The sequence below is a fragment of the Bombina bombina genome, chromosome 6 (assembly GCF_027579735.1).
Source record: "Bombina bombina isolate aBomBom1 chromosome 6, aBomBom1.pri, whole genome shotgun sequence".
Taxonomy (NCBI): Eukaryota; Metazoa; Chordata; class Amphibia; order Anura; family Bombinatoridae; genus Bombina; species Bombina bombina.
Genome location: NC_069504.1, coordinates 446684920 through 446701912, shown reverse-complemented (window position 1 = coordinate 446701912; position 16993 = coordinate 446684920). Strand labels below are relative to the sequence as shown.

General features: G+C 43.3%; 1 protein-coding gene across 1 annotated transcript in view; it reads left to right on the top strand.

Moving 5' to 3' along the window:
* The window catches only part of JADE2 (jade family PHD finger 2), a 1034250-nt gene that overhangs the window by 962440 nt on the left and 54817 nt on the right, over positions 1–16993 (top strand). The window lies entirely within an intron of this gene.

Here is a 16993-nt window from a genome sequence, read left to right as displayed (position 1 = left end):
TTATTTTATTTAGATTTATTTAAATTATATTTAAGTTAGGGGGGTGTTAGGGTTAGGGTTAGACTTAGGTTTAGGGGTTAATAACTTTAATATAGTGGCGGCGACTTTGGGCGGCAGATTAGGGGTTAATAAGTGTAGGTAGGTTGCGGCGACATTAGGGGCTAATAAATATAATGTAGGGTTCGGCGATGTTGGGGGCAGGAGATTAGGGGTTCATAAGTATAATGTAGGTGGCGGCGGTGTCCGGAGCGGCAGATTAGGGGTTAATAATATAATGCAGGTGTCGGCGATGTCGGGTGCGGCAGATTAGGGGTTAATAAGAGTAATATTAGGGTGTTAGGTGTAGAATCAATGGGGCTGCATTAGGAGCGTTACGCTGCTTTTTTGCAGGTGTTAGGTCTTTTTTCAGCTGGCTCTCCCCCATTGATTCGTTTGGGGAAATCGTGCACGAGCACGTTTTATCAGCTCACCACTGACGTAAGCAGCGCTGGTATTGAGGTGAGATGTGGAGCTAAATTTTACTCTACGCTCACTTTTTTGCGGCTAACGCCGGGTTTCTAAAAACCCGTAATACCAGCGCTGTCTGTAGGTGAGCGGTAAGGGAAAACTGCTCGTTAGCACCGCACAGCCTTACCGACAAAACTCGTAATCTAGGCAATAGTAAATCAGTGTTTTAAATCGCATTAAAAAAACAAAAACACAAAATGTGGTACCATTGGTATATTACCTTAAAGTTTTGTTTTCCCAAAACATTGTACCCTAAACTGTAACAATTGTTTTCATATTTTAGACAGTGAAGTCCTATTTAGACATGCATGAATCAGACAGAGCCAGAGCATACAATTTTAACAACTTTCCAATTTACTTATATTATTTAATTTGCTTCCTTCTCTTGTTATCCTTTGCTGAAAGGTTTATTTAGGAAAGCTCAGGAGCAGCAAAGAACCTAGGTTCTAGCTGCTGATTGGTGGCTGCATATATATACTGATTGTCATTGGCTCACACATGTTTTCCAGTTAGAAACCAGTAGTGCATTGCTGCTTCTTCAACACATGATACCGAGAGAATGAAGCAAATTTGATAATAGAAGTAAACTGGAATGTTGTATGTATGTTCTACCCAAATCATGAAAGAAAATGTTTGTGTTTCATGTCCCTATAAGTGTATTTTTTCTCTTGTTAAGTGTATCCAGTCCAAGGATCATCCATTACTTATGGGATATTAACTCCTCCCCAACAGGAAGTGCAAGAGGATTCACCCAGCAGAGCTGCTATATAGCTCCTCCCCTAACTGCCATTACCAGTCATTCTCTTGCACCCAACGAATAGATAGGATGTGTGAGAGGACTGTGGTGATTATACTTAGTTTCATACCTTCAATCAAAAGTTTGTTATTTTATAATAGCACCGGAGTGTGTTATTCCTTCTCTGGTAGAATTTGAAGAAGAATCTACCTGAGTTTTTCTATGATTTTAGCCGGAGTAGTTAAGATCATATTGCTGTTTCTCGGCCATCTGAGGAGAGGTAAACTTCAGATCAGGGGACAGCGGGCAGATTAATCTGCAAAGAGGTATGTAGCAGCTTATTATTTTCTGACAATGGAATTGATGAGAAAATTCTGCCATACCGATATAATGTAAACTCAGCCTTAAATGCAGTAGCAGCAACTGGTATCAGGCTGTCATGTATGTATATTTTACACTTCAGTATTCTGGGGAATGGCACTTCACTGGAATTATACTGTATGCATAAAACTTTAGCCTAATTTGCAGGGACTAGCAACAGGCTTTTTAATAACACTCAATTTATTAATGTTAAACGTTTTTTGCTGGCATGTAAATTCGTTTAATTTTCTGAGGTACTGGGTGAAAAAATGTTTTGGGCACTATTTTTTTCCACTTGGCAGTCGTTTTATTTAATTTATGACAGTTTACTGATCTCTCTCACTGTTATGTGTGAGGGGGAGGGACCTTTTTTGGTGCTTTTGCTACGCATCAAAAAATTCAGTCAGAAGTTTATTGTCTTCCCTGCATGATCCGGTTCATCTCTACAGAACTCAGGGGTCTTCAAAACTTGTTTTGAGGGAGGTAATCACTCACAGCAGAGCTGTGAGATTGTAGTTGACTGTGATAAAAAAAAAACGTTTATTTCTGTATTTTTTTTTTTTTTTTCTGCTATCAGGGTTAGTTATCCTTTGCTAATGGGAGCAATCCTTTGCTAAAATTGTGTTTTTTACAAAGATTTGATGCTATAACTTTTCAGTTTATTAATTTTCAACTGTCATAACTTTTTCTGTGCTTCTTATAGGCACAGTACGTTTTCATATTATAGTAAATTACTTGAAAAGTATTTCCAAGTTGCTAGTTTATTTGCTATTGTGTTAAACATGTCTGATTCAGAGGAAGATATCTGTGCTATATGTGCTAAAGCCAAAGTGGAGCCCAATAGAAATTTATGTACTAACTGTATTGATGCTACTTTAAATAAAAGTCAATCTGTACAAATTGAACATATTTCACCAAACAACGAGGGGAGAGTTATGCCGACTAACTCGCCTCACGTGTCAGTACCTGCATCTCCCGCTCGGGAGGTGCGTGATATTGTAGCGCCGAGTACATCTGGGCGGCCATTACAAATCACATTACAGGATATGGCTACTGTTATGACTGAAGTTTTGGCTAAATTACCAGAACTAAGAGGTAAGCGTGATCACTCTGGGGTGAGAACAGAGTGCGCTGATAATATTAGGGCCATGTCAGACACTGCGTCACAATTTGCAGAACATGAGGACGGAGAGCTTCATTCTGCGGGTGACGGTTCTGATCCAAACAAACTGGATTCAGATATTTCAAATTTTAAATTTAAGCTGGAAAACCTCTGTGTATTACTAGGGGAGGTGTTAGCGGCTCTGAATGATTGTAACACAGTTGCAATACCAGAGAAAATGTGTAGGTTGGATAAATATTTTGGGGTACCGGCGAGTACTGACGTTTTTCCTATACCTAAGAGACTTACTGAAATTGTTACTAAGGAGTGGGATAGACCCGGTGTGCCGTTCTCACCCCCTCCGATATTTAGAAAGATGTTTCCAATAGACGCCACCACACGGGACTTATGGCAAACGGTCCCTAAGGTGGAGGGAGCAGTTTCTACTTTAGCTAAGCGTACCACTATCCCGGTGGAGGATAGCTGTGCCTTTTCAGATCCAATGGATAAAAAGTTAGAGGGTTACCTTAAGAAAATGTTTGTTCAACAAGGTTTTATATTGCAACCTCTTGCATGCATTGCGCCTGTCACGGCTGCAGCAGCATTTTGGTTTGAGTCTCTGGAAGAGACACTTGAATCAGCTCCATTAGATGAGATTACACACAAGCTTAAAGCCCTTAAGTTAGCTAGCTCATTTATTTCAGATGCCGTAGTACATTTAACTAAACTTACGGCTAAGAATTCCGGATTCGCCATTCAGGCACGCAGAGCACTGTGGCTAAAATCCTGGTCAGCTGACGTTACTTCTAAATCTAAATTGCTTAATATACCTTTCAAAGGGCAGACCTTATTCGGGCCCGGGTTGAAAGAAATTATCGCTGACATTACAGGAGGTAAAGGCCATGCCCTGCCTCAAGACAGAGCCAAACCTAAGGCTAGACAGTCTAATTTCTCCAACATAGGTGTGTCCGGTCCACGGCGTCATCCTTACTTGTGGGATATTCTCTTCCCCAACAGGAAATGGCAAAGAGCCCAGCAAAGCTGGTCACATGATCCCTCCTAGGCTCCGCCTACCCCAGTCATTCTCTTTGCCGTTGTACAGGCAACATCTCCACGGAGATGGCTTAGAGTTTTTTAGTGTTTAACTGTAGTTTTTTATTATTCAATCAAGAGTTTGTTATTTTAAAATAGTGCTGGTATGTACTATTTACTCTGAAACAGAAAAGAGATGAAGATTTCTGTTTGTATGAGGAAAATGATTTTAGCAACCGTTACTAAAATCCATGGCTGTTCCACACAGGACTGTTGAGAGGAATTAACTTCAGTTGGGGGAACAGTGAGCAGTCTTTTGCTGCTTGAGGTATGACACATTCTAACAAGACGATGTAATGCTGGAAGCTGTCATTTTCCCTATGGGATCCGGTAAGCCATTTTTATTCAGACAGTAAATAAGGGCTTCACAAGGGCTTATTAAGACTGTAGACATTTTCTGGGCTAAATCGATTCATATATTACACATATTTAGCCTTGAGGAATCATTTAATCTGGGTAATTTTGTTAAATAATATCGGCAGGCACTGTTTTAGACACCTTATTCTCTAGGGGCTTTCCCTAATCATAGGCAGAGCCTCATTTTCGCGCCGGTATTGCGCACTTGTTTTTGAGAAGCATGACATGCAGTCGCATGTGTGAGGAGCTCTGATACATAGAAAAGACTTTCTGAAGGCGTCATTTGGTATCGTATTCCCCTTTGGGCTTGGTTGGGTCTCAGCAAAGCAGATACCAGGGACTGTAAAGGGGTTAAAGTTAAAAACGGCTCCGGTTCCGTTATTTTAAGGGTTAAAGCTTCCAAATTTGGTGTGCAATACTTTTAAGGCTTTAAGACACTGTGGTGAAATTTTGGTGAATTTTGAACAATTCCTTCATACTTTTTCGCAATTGCAGTAATAAAGTGTGTTCAGTTTAAAATTTAAAGTGACAGTAACGGTTTTATTTTAAAACGTTTTTTTGTACTTTGTTATCAAGTTTATGCCTGTTTAACATGTCTGAACTACCAGATAGACTGTGTTCTGAATGTGGGGAAGCCAAGGTTCCTTCTCATTTAAATAAATGTGATTTATGTGACACTGAAAATGATGCCCAAGATGATTCCTCAAGTGAGGGGAGTAAGCATGGTACTGCATCATTCCCTCCTTCGTCTACACGAGTCTTGCCCACTCAGGAGGCCCCTAGTACATCTAGCGCGCCAATACTCCTTACTATGCAACAATTAACGGCTGTAATGGATAATTCTATCAAAAACATTTTAGCCAAAATGCCCACTTATCAGCGTAAGCGCGACTGCTCTGTTTTAGATACTGAAGAGCATGAGGACGCTGATGATAATGGTTCTGAAATGCCCCTACACCAGTCTGAGGGGGCCAGGGAGGTTTTGTCTGAGGGAGAAATTTCAGATTCAGGGAAAATTTCTCAACAAGCTGAACCCGATGTGATTACTTTTAAATTTAAGTTGGAACATCTCCGCGCTCTGCTTAAGGAGGTATTATCCACTCTGGATGATTGTGAGAATTTGATCATCCCAGAGAAACTATGTAAAATGGACAAGTTCCTAGAGGTCCCGGGGCTCCCAGAAGCTTTTCCTATACCCAAGCGGGTGGCGGACATTGTAAATAAAGAATGGGAAAGGCCCGGTATTCCTTTCGTCCCTCCCCCCATATTTAAAAAATTGTTTCCTATGGTCGACCCTAGAAAGGACTTATGGCAGTCTGTCCCCAAGGTCGAGGGAGCGGTTTCTACTTTAAACAAACGCACCACTATACCCATAGAAGATAGTTGTGCTTTCAAAGATCCTATGGATAAAAAATTAGAAGGTTTGCTTAAAAAGATGTTTGTTCAGCAAGGTTACCTTCTACAACCAATTTCATGCATTGTCCCTGTCACTACAGCCGCGTGTTTCTGGTTCGATGAGCTAGTAAAGGCGATCGATAGTGATTCTCCTCCTTATGAGGAGATTATGGACAGAATCCGTGCTCTCAAATTGGCTAATTCTTTCACCCTAGACGCCACTTTGCAATTGGCTAGGTTAGCGGCGAAGAATTCTGGGTTTGCTATTGTGGCGCGTAGAGCGCTTTGGTTGAAATCTTGGTCAGCGGATGCGTCTTCCAAGAACAAACTCCTTAACATTCCTTTCAAGGGGAAAACGCTGTTTGGCCCTGACTTGAAAGAGATTATCTCTGATATCACTGGGGGTAAGGGCCACGCCCTTCCTCAGGATAGGTCTTTCAAGGCCAAAAATAAACCTAATTTTCGTCCCTTTCGTAGAAACGGACAAGCCCCAAGTGCTACGTCCTCTAAGCAAGAGGGTAATACTTCTCAAGCCAAGCCAGCCTGGAGACCAATGCAAGGCTGGAACAAGGGAAAGCAGGCCAAGAAACCTGCCACTGCTACCAAGACAGCATGAAATGTTGGCCCCCGATCCGGGACCGGATCTGGTGGGGGGCAGACTCTCTCTCTTCGCTCAGGCTTGGGCAAGAGATGTTCTGGATCCTTGGGCACTAGAAATAGTCTCCCAAGGTTATCTTCTGGAATTCAAGGGGCTTCCCCCAAGGGGGAGGTTCCACAGGTCTCAATTGTCTTCAGACCACATAAAGAGACAGGCATTCTTACATTGTGTAGAAGACCTGTTGAAAATGGGAGTGATTCATCCTGTTCCATTAGGAGAACAAGGGATGGGGTTCTACTCCAATCTGTTCATAGTTCCCAAAAAAGAGGGAACGTTCAGACCAATCTTAGATCTCAAGATCTTAAACAAGTTTCTCAAGGTTCCATCGTTCAATGGAAACCATTCGAACAATTCTTCCTTCCATCCAGGAAGGTCAATTCATGACCACGGTGGATTTAAAGGATGCGTATCTACATATTCCTATCCACAAGGAACATCATCGGTTCCTAAGGTTCGCATTCCTGGACAAGCATTACCAGTTCGTGGCGCTTCCTTTCGGATTAGCCACTGCTCCAAGGATTTTCACAAAGGTACTAGGGTCCCTTCTAGCGGTGCTAAGACCAAGGGGCATTGCAGTAGTACCTTACTTGGACGACATTCTGATTCAAACGTCGTCCCTTCCTCAAGCAAAGGCTCACACGGACATAGTCCTGGCCTTTCTCAGATCTCACGGATGGAAAGTGAACGTGGAGAAGAGTTCTCTATCTCCGTCGACAAGGGTTCCCTTCTTGGGAACAATAATAGACTCCTTAGAAATGAGGATTTTTCTGACAGAGGTCAGAAAAACAAAACTTCTAAACTCTTGTCAAACACTTCATTCCGTTCCTCTTCCTTCCATAGCGCAGTGCATGGAAGTAATAGGTTTGATGGTAGCGGCAATGGACATAGTTCCTTTTGCGCGCATTCATCTAAGACCATTACAACTGTGCATGCTCAGTCAGTGGAATGGGGACTATACAGACTTGTCTCCGAAGATACAAGTAAATCAGAGGACCAGAGACTCACTCCGTTGGTGGCTGTCCCTGGACAACCTGTCACAAGGGATGACCTTCCGCAGACCAGAGTGGGTCATTGTCACGACCGACGCCAGTCTGATGGGCTGGGGCGCGGTCTGGGGATCCCTGAAAGCTCAGGGTCTTTGGTCTCGGGAAGAATCTCTTCTACCGATAAATATTCTGGAACTGAGAGCGATATTCAATGCTCTCAAGGCTTGGCCTCAGCTAGCAAAGGCCAAGTTCATACGGTTTCAATCAGACAACATGACGACTGTTGCGTACATCAACCATCAGGGGGGAACAAGGAGTTCCCTGGCGATGGAAGAAGTGACCAAAATCATTCAATGGGCGGAGACTCACTCCTGCCACCTGTCTGCAATCCACATCCCAGGAGTGGAAAATTGGGAAGCGGATTTTCTGAGTCGTCAGACATTACATCCGGGGGAGTGGGAACTCCATCCAGAAATCTTTGCCCAAATTACTCAACTGTGGGGCATTCCAGACATGGATCTGATGGCCTCTCGGCAGAACTTCAAGGTTCCTTGCTACGGGTCCAGATCCAGGGATCCCAAGGCGACTCTAGTAGATGCACTAGTAGCACCTTGGACCTTCAAACTAGCTTATGTATTCCCGCCGTTTCCTCTCATCCCCAGGCTGGTAGCCAGGATCAATCAGGAGAGGGCATCGGTGATCTTGATAGCTCCTGCGTGGCCACGCAGGACTTGGTATGCAGATCTGGTGAATATGTCATCGGCTCCACCATGGAAGCTACCTTTGAGACGAGACCTTCTTGTTCAAGGTCCGTTCGAACATCCGAATCTGGTCTCACTCCAACTGACTGCTTGGAGATTGAACGCTTGATCTTATCAAAACGAGGGTTCTCAGATTCTGTTATTGATACTCTTGTTCAGGCCAGAAAGCCTGTAACTAGAAAAATTTACCACAAAATATGGAAAAAATATATCTGTTGGTGTGAATCTAAAGGATTCCCTTGGGACAAGGTAAAAATTCCTAAGATTCTATCCTTTCTTCAAGAAGGATTGGAGAAAGGATTATCTGCAAGTTCCTTGAAGGGACAGATTTCTGCCTTGTCTGTGTTACTTCACAAAAAGCTGGCAGCTGTGCCAGATGTTCAAGCCTTTGTTCAGGCTCTGGTTAGAATCAAGCCTGTTTACAAACCTTTGACTCCTCCTTGGAGTCTCAACTTAGTTCTTTCAGTTCTTCAGGGGGTTCCGTTTGAACCCTTACATTCCGTTGATATTAAGTTATTATCTTGGAAAGTTTTGTTTTTGGTTGCAATTTCTTCTGCTAGAAGAGTTTCAGAATTATCTGCTCTGCAGTGTTCTCCTCCTTATCTGGTGTTCCATGCAGATAAGGTGGTTTTACGTACTAAACCTGGTTTTCTTCCAAAAGTTGTTTCTAACAAAAACATTAACCAGGAGATAGTCGTGCCTTCTTTGTGTCCGAAACCAGTTTCGAAGAAGGAACGTTTGTTGCACAATTTGGATGTTGTTCGCGCTCTAAAATTCTATTTAGATGCTACAAAGGATTTTAGACAAACATCTTCCTTGTTTGTTGTTTATTCAGGTAAAAGGAGAGGTCAAAAAGCAACTTCTACCTCTCTCTCTTTTTGGATTAAAAGCATCATCAGATTGGCTTACGAGACTGCCGGACGGCAGCCTCCTGAAAGAATCACAGCTCATTCCACTAGGGCTGTGGCTTCCACATGGGCCTTCAAGAACGAGGCTTCTGTTGATCAGATATGTAGGGCAGCGACTTGGTCTTCACTGCACACTTTTACCAAATTTTACAAGTTTGATACTTTTGCTTCTTCTGAGGCTATTTTTGGGAGAAAGGTTTTGCAAGCCGTGGTGCCTTCCATTTAGGTGACCTGATTTGCTCCCTCCCTTCATCCGTGTCCTAAAGCTTTGGTATTGGTTCCCACAAGTAAGGATGACGCCGTGGACCGGACACACCTATGTTGGAGAAAACAGAATTTATGTTTACCTGATAAATTACTTTCTCCAACGGTGTGTCCGGTCCACGGCCCGCCCTGGTTTTTTAATCAGGTCTGATATTTTATTTTATTTAACTACAGTCACCACGGTATCATATGGTTTCTCCTATGCAAATATTCCTCCTTAACGTCGGTCGAATGACTGGGGTAGGCGGAGCCTAGGAGGGATCATGTGACCAGCTTTGCTGGGCTCTTTGCCATTTCCTGTTGGGGAAGAGAATATCCCACAAGTAAGGATGACGCCGTGGACCGGACACACCGTTGGAGAAAGTAATTTATCAGGTAAACATAAATTCTGTTTTTCGTTCCTTTCGTAATTTCAAAGCAGGAGCAGCATCAACTTCCTCTGCACCAAAACAGGAAGGAGCTGTTGCTCGCTACAGACAAGGCTGGAGACCTAACCAGTCCTGGAACAAGGGCAAGCAGGCCAGGAAACCTGCTGCTGCCCCTAAGACAGCATGAATCGAGGGCCCCCGATCCGGGAACGGATCTAGTGGGGGGCAGACTTTCTCTCTTCGCCCAGGCTTGGGCAAGAGATGTCCAGGATCCCTGGGCGTTAGAGATCATATCTCAGGGATACCTTCTAGACTTCAAATTCTCTCCCCCAAGAGGGAGATTTCATCTGTCAAGGTTGTTAACAAACCAAATAAAGAAAGAGGCGTTTCTACGCTGCGTACAAGATCTTTTATTAATGGGAGTGATCCATCCGGTTCCGCGGTCGGAACAAGGACAAGGGTTTTACTCAAATCTGTTTGTGGTTCCCAAAAAAGAGGGAACTTTCAGGCCAATCTTGGATTTAAAGATCCTAAACAAATTCCTAAGAGTTCCATCGTTCAAAATGGAAACTATTCGGACAATTTTACCCATGATCCAAAAGGGTCAGTACATGACCACAGTGGATTTAAAGGATGCTTACCTTCACATACCGATTCACAAAGATCATTACCGGTATCTAAGGTTTGCCTTTCTAGACAGGCATTACCAGTTTGTAGCTCTTCCATTCGGATTGGCTACGGCTCCGAGAATCTTCACAAAGGTTCTGTGTGCTCTTCTGGCGGTACTAAGACCGCAAGGAATTGCGGTAGCTCCGTACCTAGATGACATTCTGATACAAGCTTCAAGCTTTCAAACTGCCAAGTCTCATACAGAGTTAGTACTGGCATTTCTAAGGTCGCATGGATGGAAGGTGAACGAAAAGAAGAGTTCTCTCTTTCCACTCACAAGAGTTCCCTTCTTGGGGACTCTTATAGATTCTGTAGAAATGAAGATTTACCTGACAGAAGACAGGTTAACAAAGCTTCAAAATGCATGCCGTGTCCTTCATTCCATTCAACACCCGTCAGTAGCTCAATGCATGGAGGTGATCGGCTTAATGATAGCAGCAATGGACATAGTACCCTTTGCACGTCTACATCTCAGACCGCTGCAATTGTGCATGCTAAGTCAGTGGAATGGGGATTACTCAGACTTGTCCCCTACTCTGAATCTGGATCAAGAGACCAGAAATTCTCTTCTATGGTGGCTTTCTCGGCCACATCTGTCCAGGGGGATGCCATTCAGCAGGCCGGACTGGACAATTGTAACAACAGACGCCAGCCTACTAGGTTGGGGCGCTGTCTGGAATTCTCTGAAGGCTCAGGGACAATGGAATCAGGAGGAGAGTCTCCTACCAATAAACATTCTGGAATTGAGAGCAGTTCTCAATGCCCTTCTGGCTTGGCCCCAGTTAACAACTCGGGGGTTCATCAGGTTTCAGTCGGACAACATCACGACTGTAGCTTACATCAACCATCAGGGAGGGACAAGAAGCTCCCTAGCAATGATGGAAGTATCAAAGATAATTCGCTGGGCAGAGTCTCACTCTTGCCACCTGTCAGCAATCCACATCCCGGGAGTGGAGAACTGGGAGGCGGATTTCTTATGTCGTCAGACTTTTCATCCGGGGGAGTGGGAACTTCATCCGGAGGTCTTTGCCCAAATACTTCGACGTTGGGGCAAACCAGAGATAGATCTCATGGCGTCTCGACAGAACGCCAAGCTTCCTCGTTACGGGTCCAGATCCAGGGATCCGGGAGCGGTTCTGATAGATGCTTTGACAGCACCTTGGACCTTCGGGATGGCTTATGTGTTTCCACCCTTCCCGATGCTTCCTCGATTGATTGCCAGAATCAAACAGGAGAGAGCATCAGTGATTCTAATAACGCCTGCATGGCCACGCAGGACTTGGTATGCAGATCTAGTGGACATGTCATCCTGTCCACCTTGGTCGCTACCTCTGAAACAGGACCTTCTGATCCAGGGTCCCTTCAAACATCAAAATCTAATTTCTCTGAAGCTGACTGCTTGGAAATTGAACGCTTGATTTTATCAAAACGTGGTTTTTCTGAGTCAGTTATTGATACCTTAATACAGGCTAGGAAGCCTGTTACCAGAAAGATTTACCATAAGATATGGCGCAAATACTTATATTGGTGCGAATCCAAGAGTTACTCATGGAGTAAGGTTAGGATTCCGAGGATATTGTCTTTTCTACAAGAAGGTTTAGAAAAGGGTTTATCCGCTAGTTCCTTAAAGGGACAGATTTCAGCTCTGTCCATTCTTTTACACAAACGTCTGTCAGAAGTTCCGGACGTTCAAGCTTTTTGTCAGGCTTTAGCTAGGATCAAGCCTGTGTTTAAAACTGTTGCTCCACCATGGAGTTTGAACTTAGTTCTTAATGTTTTACAGGGGGTTCCGTTTGTACCCCTTCATTCCATTGATATCAAGTTGTTATCTTGGAAAGTTCTGTTTTTAATGGTGATTTCCTCGGCTCGAAGAGTCTCTGAGTTATCTGCCTTACATTGTGATTCTCCTTATCTGATTTTTCATTCAGACAAGGTAGTTCTGCGTACTAAACCTGGGTTTCTACCTAAGGTGGTCACTAACAGGAATATCAATCAAGAGATTGTGGTTACATCTTTGTGTCCTAATCCTTCTTCGAAAAAGGAACGTCTGCTACACAATCTAGATGTAGTCCGTGCCCTGAAATTTTATCTACAGGCAACTAAGGATTTTCGACAAACGTCTTCCCTGTTTGTCGTTTATTCTGGTCAGAGGAGAGGTCAAAAAGCTTCGGCTACCTCTCTCTCCTTTTGGCTTCGTAGCATAATACGGTTAGCCTATGAGACTGCTGGACAGCAGCCTCCTGAAAGAATTACAGCACATTCTACTAGAGCTGTGGCTTCCACTTGGGCCTTTAAGAATGAGGCTTCTGTTGAACAGATTTGCAAGGCTGCAACTTGGTCTTCTCTTCATACTTTTTCCAAATTTTACAAATTTGACACTTTTGCTTCTTCGGAGGCTGTTTTTGGGAGAAAGGTTCTTCAGGCAGTGGTTCCTTCCGTATAAAGAGCCTGCCTGTCCCTCCCGTCATCCGTGTACTTTAGCTTTGGTATTGGTATCCCATAAGTAATGGATGATCCGTGGACTGGATACACTTAACAAGAGAAAACATAATTTATGCTTACCTGATAAATTTATTTCTCTTGTAGTGTATCCAGTCCACGGCCCGCCCTGTCACTTTAAGGCAGGTAATTTTTCCATTAAACTACAGTCACCACTGTACCCTATGGTTTTCCTTTCTCTGCATGTTTTCGGTCGAATGACTGGTAATGGCAGTTAGGGGAGGAGCTATATAGCAGCTCTGCTGGGTGAATCCTCTTGCACTTCCTGTTGGGGAGGAGTTAATATCCCATAAGTAATGGATGATCCGTGGACTGGATACACTACAAGAGAAATAAATTTATCAGGTAAGCATAAATTATGTTTTTTAGGCACCTGTGTAGATTATTTCAGAAAACTTATGGTTTATATGCTTATAAGATACTGGGGGGAAAAAGTATTTTAATTTTATATTATATTTCAGTTTTTACTACAACCATTCCTCTTTAATATCACACCTATCTTTACAAAAGGTGCAACTTTCTTAGCATTTAACTACTGTTTTTTGTTCCAAGCGTATAACTTGCATAGATTCTTGAGCATCACCTGACCTCTTTAGTGGAAACACGGTCCTATGAATATTTTCTTCTTTACAAACTGATACTGTTATCTTATACCTCTAACATTTTAAGATAATCTCTTACTTTTTGTTAATATTCACAATAACCACATTCACAACTAGTTTAAAGGGGCAGTAAATTCAAACTTAAACTATCATGATTCATATAGAAAATGCATTTTTAAATAACTTTCCCAGTAACCTCTATTATATAATTTGCTTTGTCCTCTTGGTATCCTTGGTTGAAAATCATTCCTAGATAGCCTTAGGAATAGCAATGCATTACTTGGAGCTAACTGCTGATTAGTGGTGCACATATATATGCCTCTTCTCATTGGCACACCTGATTTGTTCAGCCAGTAGTGCATTCAGTGGAATTTGTAACCCTGACCCTCTTAGACAATGCACACTGATTGCTTGATATAAAGAGGAGCTCACTTATATACTGTATGTTGCTAATGGATCACAACAAAGGAGATAAGGAAAAGGGTTGTCTACCTGGTTACACAACAAAGCAGGTTTTGCTAACAAAAAAGACATTTCATTTTCATTTAAAACATTTTTTATTTGCATACAGGTATTTCCTGTCCCTTCAACATGTGCAGCAAGACATATCATTTTCTGGCAGTTGGTTCTCTTTTCTCTAGGGTTGCATTGAACAACCTGTAATTGACTGGGAATAGTTAATTGATGGGGGGGGGGGGTCACACATGGCCATCCCTAACACCCTACATGGGGCCCCACCATTGACCCATTAGAGTTATATATTTTCCTTCCCAAGGCAGGGAGAGTCCACAACTTCATTCATAACTGTTGGGAATATCATCAACTGGCCACCAGGAGGAGGCAAAGACACCCCAGCCAAAGGCTATAAATATCCCTCCTACTTCTCCATCCCCCTAGTCATTCTTTACCTTTTCGTCACTAGAGGAGGATGGCAGAGAAAGTGTTAGAAGAAAGAAGATAGTCCTTTAATGGGTATTTCCTTCTTAATATAAGGAGAGTCCACTGCTTTATTCCTTACTGTTGGGAAACACTAAACCTGGCCACCAGGAGGAGGCAAATACAACCCAGCCAAAGGCTTAAATACCCCTCCAACTTCCCATATCCCCCAGTCATTCTTTGCCTTTCGTCACAGGAGGATGGCAGAGAAGTGTTAGAAGATTTCTAGAGTTGTTCCTCAGAAGGGATATATGCCTTTCGTTATGGAACTGTAGTTTTAAGTAGTTATGTCAGCCTCTCAGTGAGAGCATTGATGAAAGTTAGAGTCTGAAGATGCAGGGAGAGTCTTTCTGCGAATCCATCTAGACTGCTTTCTTCACTCAAGTCCATGTCAGGAGCGATGCTACAAGACTGTCACACTTGAGAGGCTGTGTTTCTGTTCCACAGCATGGATTCTGGTTAGATCATTTCAATTTTTACTTATGTTGAAATTGCTGAAGACAGGGTCACAGTGTGACTCCTTTTATATTTATAGAATCATGGGTTAATATCTTCTGATGGAGGTTATTGAACAATGGGGATTCATCAAATGTGTTTTCTTTGATGTATGCTGCTTTATTTGTGAGATTTATTTGGGCTCATAGACTTTTGTTATGCGGTAACGGAAGATACAGGTTTTTTACTTTCACTTTGAACGCTGCGCACCTTGTAGCTTGGCGCACTTTTTCTCATAGCAGGGGCAGTTCTGCATTGCGCACCACGTGACCAGGTGTGGTCACATTTTCGTTTTCTCTTTCCTGACTGAGCTAGCTGTCGGAGAGGTCGCATCTTCTCTGGTTGCCTGGGTCTAGGAGGTGGTGAGTGCCCCAGTCATTGGAGGTATAAAGGTGCCGTCTTTGTAAGAAATAAAAAGGGCATTTATTTGTGGCCTACTGTTGTAGCGCAAGCTATGGAAGATCCTGATATGCTTGAGGGTACTCCCTCTATACCAAATAGCTTTTTATATTGTGAGGAGGCCTTGGTGTGCCTGCCCTCTCAATTATGTTCCATATGCATCAACAAGGATATTATGTCTAAGAAGGTTAACCCCTTTAGTACGACTGAGCCGTCCACCTCTGAGGACTCTCCGTCCCATGAGGTGCATACCCATCAATTATCTCCATTGTCACATGCAGCTTCCCGTAGCATGCCTGGTCCTCCGTCTGGAGGAAGCCTTTTACCATCAGAGTCCATCAGTGCTCTACCTCGCTCTGCTAAGTGCAAGCAAAAGATTAAACATTCCAGGGGATATCCAGTGATTTGCTTGATTTCTCTGCCTTTCAAGTATCCCAGGATGGGTCACACTCTGAGTTGTCAGAGGGTGAAATTTCTGGATTGGAGTCTTCTACCTCTAGGCCTCCGGCGGCGGAGGAGCCAGCCTTTTGATTTAAAATTGAACACCTACGTTTTCTTCTAAAGGAAGTTCTGTCGACATTAGAGGTTCCAGAGGCTAAGTTGCCTGACGAACCTTTGATCCCTTAATTAGACAGAGTGTACGAGGACAGGGTAGCCCCGCTAGCTTTTCCTGTCCCTGTAAAAATGGCGAATATTATTAAAAATGAATGGAATAGAATTGGATCTTCCTTTTCCCCTTTCGTCTGCCTTTAAAAAATTATTCCTGGTCCCGGACTCTCAGCTGGAGTTGTGGGGTTCCGTCCCTAAGTTGGATGGTGCTATCTCCACATTGGCTAAACGTACTACTATCCCTCTTGAGGATAGCTTGTCTTTCAGAGAGCTGATGGATAAAAAGATGCAAACTTTTCTCAGAAAAATGTTTCAGCATATTTATTTCAACCGGCTGTTGCCTCGGTTGCTAGAGCTGCGGCCTACTGGTGCGACTCCTTAACGGAATTGATCAAGGTGGAGGGTCCTCTCGACGTTATCCAAGACAGAATTAAGGCTTTTGAGAATTGCTAATTCTTTTATCTGTGATGCAAACGTGCAGAATATTCGCCTGAATGCAAAAATCGCTGGTTTCTCAGTGCAGACGTGTCAGGCACTCTGGCTGAAGTCCTTGTCTATGGATATGACTTCTAAGTCTAGATGACTTCCCCTCCCCTTTAATGGAAACTTTTTATTAGGGGGCAGACTGTCGCAGTTTTCAGACGCTTGACCAGGGACATGCAGGATCCGTGGGTCCTGGAGGTCATAGCTCAGGGATACAAGATAGGTTTCAAATCTCATTCACCCAAGGGCAGATTTCTCCTCTCAAGCCTGTCTTAAAACCAGAAAAGAGGGAAGCCTTTCTGGGGGGCATGCGGGATCTGACCTCCTTGGGGGTCATTGTCCAGGTTCCTATCACAGAAAGAGATTTGGGATACTACTCAAACCTGTTTGTGGTCCCAAAGAAAGAGGGAACTTTACACCCAATTCTGGACCTAAAGTGCTTAAACAAATTTCTAAATGTCCCCGCATTCAAGATGGAGACAATAAGATCCATTCTTCCTCTAGTTCAGGAAGGACAATTCATGACCACTATAGAGCTGAAGGATGCCTACCTTCACGTTCCAAGCCACAGGGACAACTTCCAGTTCCTAAGGTTTGCGTTCCTGCATCAGCACTTCCAGTTTATTGCACTTCTGTTTGGTCTTGCTAAGGCCCCAAGAATCTTTACAAAGGTTCTAGGAGCTCTCCTGGCCATCGCCAGAACCCAAGGTATAGCAGTAGCTCCCTACTTGGACGACATTCTGGTTCAAGCACCATCCTTTCGTCTAGCAGAGGACCATTCAATATCTCTTTTCTCTCTTCTTCAAT